Genomic DNA, 10,195 nt, shown 5'->3' on the forward strand with positions numbered 1-10,195 from the left:
ACAAGATGATCAGAGGATTGGATAGGGTGGACAGTGAGAGCCTTTTTCCTCAGATGGTAATGTCTAGCACGAGGGGACACAGCTTTAAATTGAGGGGAGATAGATATAAGACAGATGTCAGAGGTAGGTTCTTTACTCAGAGAGTAGTAAGGGTGTGGAATGCCCTGCCTGCAACAGTAGTGGACTCGCCAACACTAAGGGCATTCAAATGGTCATTGGATAGACATATGGACGATAAGGGAATAGTGTAGAAGAGCTTTAGAGTGGTTTCACAGGTCGGCACAATATCGAGGATCGAAGGGCCTGTACTGCGCTGTAATGTTCTATGTTCTGTGTTCTACAGTAGCTCAGAATTTGAGGATTTCACAACAATTCCTCAAAAAAGATAATTCCTAAGAATTCAGCAACATCATTGAAAATGGCGAACAAAACACCAATACATTTAATACCAAATGTGATGGCCTCATTTAATTCTTTGAATTCAATTACTGGTCACAGTCACATAGTTTCACCACCATCAGGTGCACCAACCTGTACCGCAGATATGACCCGACTGGCAGCCCCGGTCCAGGCACAAACATGGGGCTCGATTCTCCCAACGGGAGTCTAAGTGCCGACGCCGGAGCGAAAACCGGAGTGGACTCGCCAACACTAAGGGCATTCAAATGGTCATTGGATAGACATATGGACGATAAGGGAATAGTGTAGATGGGCTTTAGAGTGGTTTCACAGGTCGGCGCAACATCGAGGGCCGAAGGGGCTGTACTGCGCTGTAAAGTTCTATGTTCTAAATAGGTTTGTTAAGAACCCCAACCCAAGCACTCACTTGGGTCATATAAATTTCAGAGCCCTGATAATAATGAAAGGAATGACACACAAGTATCCCACACAGACGTACAATCATCTGATGCATCACGAACAAAATTCAAATGGAGATCCACTATACAGAATAAAACAACCAATACGGTGACACAACACCCCAATATAAGTCAGAAAAATAAAAACTGGTCACTTTTCCAGACAAAATCTACACTCAGAATAGGAGATTCCAACCTTTCAAAATAAGAATTGCACCAATCCAAAAATTCAATTTGACTGTTTTCCAGGAGCCAAATAGATTCACATCACTGCCATCTTCAATAAATTGCAACATCATCCGAATGTGGAGATGGCAATATTCTCAATCGGAATAAATAATCGTACGCAAAAACCTTTTACTGCAATTTAACAACTTCAAAGATTAAAAACAGCCAATCATAATTCCCAAATATAAAGGTCCAACTTTGGGACACTGAACTAAATTATGAAGAAAGTCTTTCACAACAACAGAAGGAAACAATTCTGACTTAAACCAATATATCAAACAACAGACTTTTATTCTGGCAAACAGACCTATTTTTCCAAGTGGAACCGGATAACATACACTGGACAAATGACACGGCTACATCTATTATAAACAATTGGATGAACTATTTAATCTGAGAGACATGGAAACCCTAGAAAAGGAGCCGTTACAATTAGCTAAGACAATAGTCAACATCTCGACTACCTTTAAACTCACTCCCATTCAGGAAAGGGTTTTAAATAGGGGCTTGAGATTTATCCCAGTGCAAAAGCAAGATAATAAACAGATCCAAATGGAGCTCGATAAATTTCACAGAAAAATCAAACTCTCGAGTTTCTTTGAGTATAAGACATCAAACAAGGAACCGTTCACACCCCAATCAAATTGGCTTCCACCCGAAAAGAAAATTGATCCAAAAATACTGAACTTTATCCAAACGATCGATTTAGACACTGGTAAGATTAAACAAATACGGGACAAACAAACTCTCACACGAGCAGAAAGACAGGCAATCAGACAATTCAAATCAAATTTGAATATCATAATAAACTCATCGGCAAAAGGCAACAATATTGTTCTAATGGATCAACAACAATATCATTTTGAGACTTACCGATAATTGAACAATAACGAATATTACACAAAATTACCGGAACCTACATATCGCCAAACATGGCTTTAAGGGTAAAGTAGTAGCATGGATAGAGGATTGGTTAATTAATAGAAAGCAAAGAGTGGGGATTAATGGGTGTTTCTCTGGTTGGCAATCAGTAGCTAGTGGTGTCCCTCAGGGATCAGTGTTGGGCCCGCAATTGTTCACAATTTATATAGTTGATTTGGAGTTGGGGACCAAGGGCAATGTGTCCAAGTTTGCAGACGACACGAAGATGAGTGGTAAAGCAAAAAGTGCAGAGGATACTGGAAATCTGCAGAGGGATTTGGATAGGTTAAGTGAATGGGCTAGGGTCTGGCAAATGGAATACAATGTTGACAAATGCGAGGTTATCCATTTTGGTAGGAATAACAGCAAAAGGGATTATTATTTAAATGATAAAGTATTAAAACATGCTGCTGTGCAAAGAGACCTGGGTGTGCTAGTGCATGAGTTGCAAAATGTTGGTTTACACGTGCAACAGGTGATTAAGAAGGCAAATGGAATGTTGTCCTTCATTGCTAGAGGGATGGAGTTTAAGACTAGGGAGGTTATGCTGCAATTGAGTAAGGTGTTAGTGAGGCCACACCTGGAGTAGTGTGTTCAGTTTTGATCTCCTTACCAGAGAAAGGACATACTGGCACTGGAGCGTGTGCAGAGGAGATTCACTAGGTTAATCCCAGAGCTGAAGGGGTTGGATTATGAGGAGAGGTTGAGTAGACTGGGACTGTATTCGTTGGAATTTAGAAGGATGAGGGGGGATCTTATAGAAACATATAAAATTATGAAGGGAATAGATAGGATAGATGCGGGCAGGTTGTTTCCACTGGCGGGTGAAAGCAGAACTAGAGGGCATAGCCTCAAAATAAGGGGAAGTAGATTTAGGACTGAGTTTAGGAGGAACTTCTTCACCCAAAGGGTTGTGAATCTATGGAATTCCTTGCCCAGTGAAGCAGTTGAGGCTCCTTCATTAAATGTCTTTAAGATAAAGATAGCTAGTTTTTTGAAGAATAAAGGGATTAAGGGTTATGGTGTTCGGGCCGGAAAGTGGAGCTGAGTCCACAAAAGATCAGCCATGATCTCATTGAATGGCGGAGCAGGCTCGAGGGGCCAGATGGTCTACTCCTGCTCCTAGTTCTTATGTTCTTATTTATGAACAACAACAACACCTCCTCCACAATAGTCCTCAATACCAGGACCCCACAAGGCTGCATACTTAGCCCCCTACTCTACTACCTGTACATACATGACTGCGTAGCAAAACTTGGTTCAACTCCATCTACACGTTTGCTGACAATACGACCATAGTGGGTCGGATCTCGAATAACGAAGAGTCAGAATACAGGTGGGAGACAGAGAACCTAGTGGAGTGGTGTCGTGACAACAATCTCTCCCTCAATGCCAGCAGAACTAAAGAGCTGGTCACTGACTTCAGGAAGCAAAGTACTGTACAGACCTCTGACTGCATCAATAGAGCTGAGGTGGAGATGGTTAACAGCTTCAAATTCGGAGGAGTGTACATTACCAAAAATCTGTCCTGGTCCACCCACGTCGACGCTACCACCAAGAAAGCACAACAGCGTCTATACTTCCTCAGGAAACTATGGAATTCGGTATGTCCACATTGACTCTTAACAACATTTACAGATGCTCCATAGAAAGCATCCTATCGGGCTGCATCACAGCCTGGTATGGCAACTGCTCGGCCCAAGACCGCAAGAAACTTCAGAGAGTCGTAATCACAGCCCAGTCCATCACACAACCCTGCCTCCCATCCATTGACTCCGCACCTTTAGGGGCCAAGCCCTCACCTTTAGGGGCTAGGCCCACGCCGGAATAGTTGCCGTCCCGCGGGCTGGCGTGGAAGGCCTTTGGCGCCACGCCAGCCGGGGCCGAAGGGACTCCGCCGGCTGGCGGAAGTCTGCGCATCAGCGGCTGCTGACGTCATCCCCGCGCATGCGCGGGGGGGGGGGGGGTCACCTACACGTCGGCCATCGCGGAGACCTACACGGCCGACGCGTAGTAAAAGAGTACCCCCACGGCACAGGCTCGCCCACGGATCGATGGGCCCCAATCGCGGGCCAGGCCACCGTGGGGGCACCCCCCAGGACCGTGGAGCCCGCTCTCGCCGCCTGGTCCCGCCATTAAGGGAGGTGGTTTAATTCACGCCGGCGGAACCGGCATTACAGCAGCAGGACTTCGGCCCATCGCGGGCCGGAGAATCGCCGGGGGGAGGGGGGGGGGCGTCGACCGGCGCGGTACGATTCCCGCCCCCGCCGGAGAATTCGATGGCTGGCGGGGGTGGGATTCACTCCGAATTCAGCCCCTGGTCTCCGAGTTCTTGCGGGTTTTCCTGTTCTACGAAGAAACAGAGATGGTTTCTGTTTCTTTTTTTTCCCACAGTTAAAGAGTTTTTGTTATAGTTAAAAGATTTCTTCATCATTTTTTAATAAGGATTATTTGGAGGTTTTTTGGTGGATTCTTTCCAGTCAACTGTTAGCGCAGTAAATTGGCTTCAAAGCACTCAGAAGCCGGGGACTAGGACGATTAAACAACGGCAGAGATTTAAAACCTAAGACATCTCCAAGAAAAGTCTTCTAAACGCAAGACAGCTGCTAAACAATTTCAAATAAAGGTTTAACATTCGTCCCAGCACAAAAACCAAACAACACAGATCCAAATAGATCTTGATCAATTTTATAGAAGAATTGAAATTTTGAGTTTCTTTGAATATACGACATCAGGCAAACAACCATTCCTACCCCAAACCGATTGGACCCGACCGGAAGAGAAAATACACCCAAAAATACTAAATTTCATCCAAATTGACTCAGACACTCTTCAAATCAAACAAATAAAGGATAAGCCAAACTTCACAAGAACAGGAAGACAAGCAATCACGCAGTTAAATCAAATTCACATATCATCATAAAACCAGCAGACAAAGGGAATAATATTGTCATTATGGATCGGCAACAATACTGAATATTATATTAAATTACCAGCACCAATATTCCTACAAACACATGAACAAATCTCAGAGTTATTAATACAATTATACAATTCACACTACATTAATGAAAAACAAATGAACTATTTTACTGAATTTCAACCTTCACCCAGAAAATTTTACCCCCTCCCAAAAATACATCAGAATCTCAAAACATGGACTGTCCCACATGAAATTCCCCCAGGCAGACCCATTACCAAGATCAAACAAGTAAGAGATAAACAAAACCTAACAAGAACAGAGAGACAAGCAATCACGCAGCTAAAATCAAACTCACATATTGTTACAAAACCAGCAAAGGGAATAATATTGTTACTATGGATCGGCAACAATACCTTTTTGAAGCTTATCGGCAACTCAACAACACTGAAGATTATAAATGACCAGCACCAATATTGACACGGTACCGCATGGTTGGTAGTTGCAAAAGGTTAAATCTCACGGGATCCAGGGTGAGGTTGCCAATTGGATACAAAATTGGCTTGGCGACCGAAGCTAAAGGGTGGTTGTGGAGGGTTGTTTTTCAAAATGGAGGCCTGTGGCCAGTGGTGTGCCTCAGGGATCGGTGCTGGGTCCACTGTTATTGATCTGTTATTAATGATTTGGATGAGAATGTAGGTGGCATGGTTAGTAAGTTTGCAGGTGACACCAAGATTGGTAGCATGGTGGATAGGGAAGAAGGTTCTATAAGATTACAACAGGATCTTGATCAATTGGGCCAGTGGGCCGATGAATGGCAGATGGAGTTTAATTTGGAGAAATGTGAGGTGATACATTTTGGTAGATCAAATCATGGCAGGACTACTCAGTTAATGGTAGGGAGTTGGGGAAAGTTAGAGGACAAAGAGATCTAGGGGTACAGGTTCATAGCTCCTTGAAGGTGGATCGGGGCCCACAGATCGGCGGGCGGGCCTCTCCCCCCCCCCCCCCCCCCCCCCCCGGGCCTACCTCCTTCCGCGCGCAGCCCCAGAATACCAGCACCAACTTGGTGAGGGGCTGGCATGCGTAAGACGTTCCCCGCGCATGTGCAGGATGGCGCGGCCCAACTGTGCATGCACAGGATAGGGCTGCCCCAACTGCGCATGTTGGCGCGGCGCCCATGTGGCGTCGCGTAAGGACACTGGAGTGACGTGAACCGCTCCAGCGCCGTGCTGGCCCAGGTCGTGCCCGGGCGTTCACGACGGCGCGAACACTTGGCCTCCATATCGGAGAATCGCCCCCCCCCAATATATGAAGCTTTTAAACGTATATAAGAATTAAATTTTTTCTGTTTTCTCATCAGGATGAATATCACCATTAATCCACTTTCTAATCGAAAAAACATTTTCTCCTCAACAGTCAAAATTATCTCTGAAATGATATAAGCCATGCATCACCGAACAACACTCAAAGTGTTTTAAAAATTATCAAAGATATCAATTGATTCAATTCGACCCATAGGGGTGACCATTGAAATAATTACAAAACTGTTAATTAGGGAGTGCATCACAGCTGCAGAAAAGGAGGTAGTTGAGGAGGTTTGTCTACTGAGTCAGTATGGGTGGAAGTCAGAAACAAGAAAGGAGCAGTCACTGTATTGGGTGTTTTCTATAGATCCCCAAAAGCAGCAGAGAGATAGAGGAACAGATTGGGCGTCAGATCTTGGAAAAGTGCAGAAGTAACAGAGTTGTTGTCATGGGTGACTTCAATTTCCCGAATATTGACTGGAATCATTCTTAGTGCAAATGGTTTGGACGGAGCAGATTTTGTCAGGTGTGCACAGGAAGGATTCCTGACTCAACATGTAGATAGGCCGACTCGGGAGGGAGGGGCAGGGAGGGTGGGGGGCATATTGGACTTGGTGCTCGGCAACGAACCAGGCCAGGTGTTAGATGTCTCGATAGGAGAGCATTTCGGTGACAGTGACCACAATTCCTTGACCTTTACCAGAGTCATTGAGAGGGATAGGAACAGACAATATGGGAAGGTATTTAATTGGGGGAGGGGAAATTATACAGCTATTAGACAGGAGCTGAGGAGCATAAATTGTGAACATTTGTTCTTGGGGAAATGCACAACAGTAATGTGGGGATTGTTTAAGGAGCACTTCAGGATGGAAATGAGGCTATGACAAGTGAGGACCTTGAGAGGATTGTTATCACCAAGGAGGTAGTGATGGACAAGCTAATGGGGCTAAAGGTAGACAAGTCTCCTGGACCTGATGGAATGCATCCCAGAGTGCTAAAAGAGATGGCTAGGGAAATTGCAAATGCACCAGTGATAATTTACCAAAATTCACTAGACTCTGGGGTGGTCCCGGCGGATTGGAAATTAGCAAACGTGACACCACTGTTTAAAAAAGGAGGTAGGCAAAAAGCGGGAAATTATAGGCCAGTGAGCTTAACTTCGGTAGTAGGGAAGATGCTGGAATCTATCATCAAGGAAGAAATAGCGAGGCATCTGGATGGAAATTGTCCCATTGGGCAGACGCAGCATGGGTTCATAAAGGGCAGGTCATGCCTAACTAATTTAGTGGAATTTTTTGAGGACATTAACAGTGCGGTAGATAACGGGGAGCCAATGGATGTGGTATATCTGGATTTCCAGAAAGCCTTTGACAAGGTGCCACACAAAAGGTTGCTGCATAAGATAAAGATGCATGGCATTAAGGGGAAAGTAGTAGCATGGATAGAGGATTGGTTAATTAATAGAATGCAAAGAGTGGGGATTAATGGGTGTTTCTCTGGTTGGCAATCAGTAGCTAGTGGTGTCCCTCAGGGATCAGTGTTGGGCCCACAACTGTTCACAATTTACATAGACGATTTGGAGTTGGGGACCAAGGGCAATGTGTCCAAGTTTGCAGACGACACTAAGGTGAGTGGTAAAGCAAAAAGTGCAGAGGATAACGGAAGTCTGCAGAGGGATTTGGATAGGCTAAGTGAATGGGCTAGGGTCTGGCAGATGGAATACAATGTTGACAAATGTGAGGTTATCCATTTTGGTAGGAATAACAGCAAAAGGGATTATTATTTAAATGATAAAATATTAAAACATGCTGCTGTGCAGATAGATCTGGGTGTGCTAGTGCATGAGTCGCAAAAAGTTGGTTTACAGGTGCAACAGGTGATTAAGAAGGCAAATGGAATTTTGTCCTTCACTGCTAGAGGGATGCAGTTTAAGACTAGGGAGGTTCTGCTGCAATTGTATAAGGTGTTAGTGAGGCCACACCTGGAGTATTGTGTTCAGTTTTGGTCTCCTTACTTGAGAAAGGACGTACTGGCACTGGAGGGTGTGCAGGAGATTCACTAGGTTAATCCCAGAGCTGAAGGGGTTGGATTACGAGGAGAGGTTGAGTAGACTGGGACTGTACTCGTTGGAATTTAGAAGGATGAGGGGGGATCTTATAGAAACATATCAGATTATGAAGGGAATAGACAGGATAGATGCGGGCAGGTTGTTTCCACTGGCGGGTGAAAGCAGAACTAGGGGGCATAGCCTCAAAATAAGGGGAAGTAGATTTAGGACTGAGTTTAGGAGAAACTTCTTCACCCAAAGGGTTGTGAATCTATGGAATTCCTTGCCCAGTGAAGCAGTAGAGGCTCCTTCATTAAATGTCTTTAAGATAAAGATAGCTAGTTTTTTGAAGAATAAAGGGATTAAGGGTTATGGTGTTCGGACCGGAAAGTGGAGCTGAGTCCACAAAAGATCAGCCATGATCTCATTGAATGGTGGAGCAGGCTCGAGGGGCCAGATGGCCTACTCCTGCTCCTAGTTCTTATGTTTATGTTCACTTGCTGCGAGTGCTGGATAGTTTTGTCCCACTGAGGCGAGGAAGGAATGGTTAGGTGAAGGTGCCTTGGATGACAAGAGTAGTGGAGATTCTAATCAAGAGGAAGAAGGAAGCTTACATAAGGTTGAGGAAGCAAGGATCTGACTCGGCTCTAGAGGGTTACAAGGTAGCCAGGAAGCAACTCAAAAATGGACTGAGGAGAGCAAGAAGGGGGCATGAAAAAGCCCTGGCGGGAAGGATTAGGGAAAACCCCAAGGCGTTCTACACTTACGTGAGAAATAAGAGGATGATCAGAGTGAGAGCAGGGCCAATCAGGGATAGTGGCGGGAACTTGGGCCTTGAGACAGAGGAGATGGGGGAGGCCCCAAATGAATATTTTGCTTCAGTATTCACGAGAGAGAAGGACCTTGTTGCCCATGAGAACAGCATGAAACAGGTTAATAGACTCAAACAGGTTGATATTAAAAAGGAGGATGTGCTGGAAATTTTGAAAAACATCAGGATAGATAAGTCCCCTGGGCCTGACCGGATATACCCAAGGTTACTACGGGAAGCGAGGGAGAAGATTGCAGCCCGTTGGTGATGATCTTTGTTTCCTCACTCTCCACTGGAGTAGTACCGGATGATTGTCGGGAGGTGAATGTTGTTCCCCTGTTCAAGAAAGGGAACAGGGAAATCGCTGGGAATTACAGACCCATCAGTCTTACGGTTGTGGTGAGCAAAATACTGGAAAGGATTCTGAGAGATAGGATTTCTGATTATTTAGAAAAACATAGTTTGATTAAAGATAGACAGTATGGCTTTGTGAGGGGTAGGTCATGCCTCACAAGCCTCATTGAATTCTTTGAGGATGTGACGAGACACATTGATGAAGGTCGGGCAGTGGATGTGGTGTTTATGGTTTTCAGAAAGGCATTTGATAAGGTTCCCCATGGTAGGCTCATTCAGAAAGTTAGGGGGCATGGGATACAGGGAAATTTGGCTGTCTGGATACAGGATTGGCTGGCCGAAAGAAGACAGCGAGTGGTAGTGGATGGAAAGTATTCCGCCTGGAGGTCTGTGACCAGTGGTGTCCCGCAAGGATCTGTTCTGGGACCTCTGCTCTTTGTGGTTTTTTTCAATGACTTGGATGAGGAAGTGGAAGGGTGCGTTAGTAGGTTTGCCGAAGACACACAGGTTGGTGGAGTTGTAGATAGTGTTGAGGGTTGTTGCAGGTTACAACAGGACATTGACAGGATGCAGAGCTGGGCTGAGAAGTGGCAGGTGGAGTTCAACCTTGATAAATGTGAAGTGATTCATTTTGAAAGGTCGAACTTGAATGCTGAATACAGGATTAAAGGCAGGATTCTTGGAAGTGTGGAGGAACAGAGGGATCTTGGGTACTTATAGATCCCTCAAAAGTTGCCACCCAGGTTGATA

Source organism: Scyliorhinus torazame, chromosome 5 (assembly GCF_047496885.1).
Source record: "Scyliorhinus torazame isolate Kashiwa2021f chromosome 5, sScyTor2.1, whole genome shotgun sequence".
Lineage (NCBI taxonomy): Eukaryota > Metazoa > Chordata > Chondrichthyes > Carcharhiniformes > Scyliorhinidae > Scyliorhinus > Scyliorhinus torazame.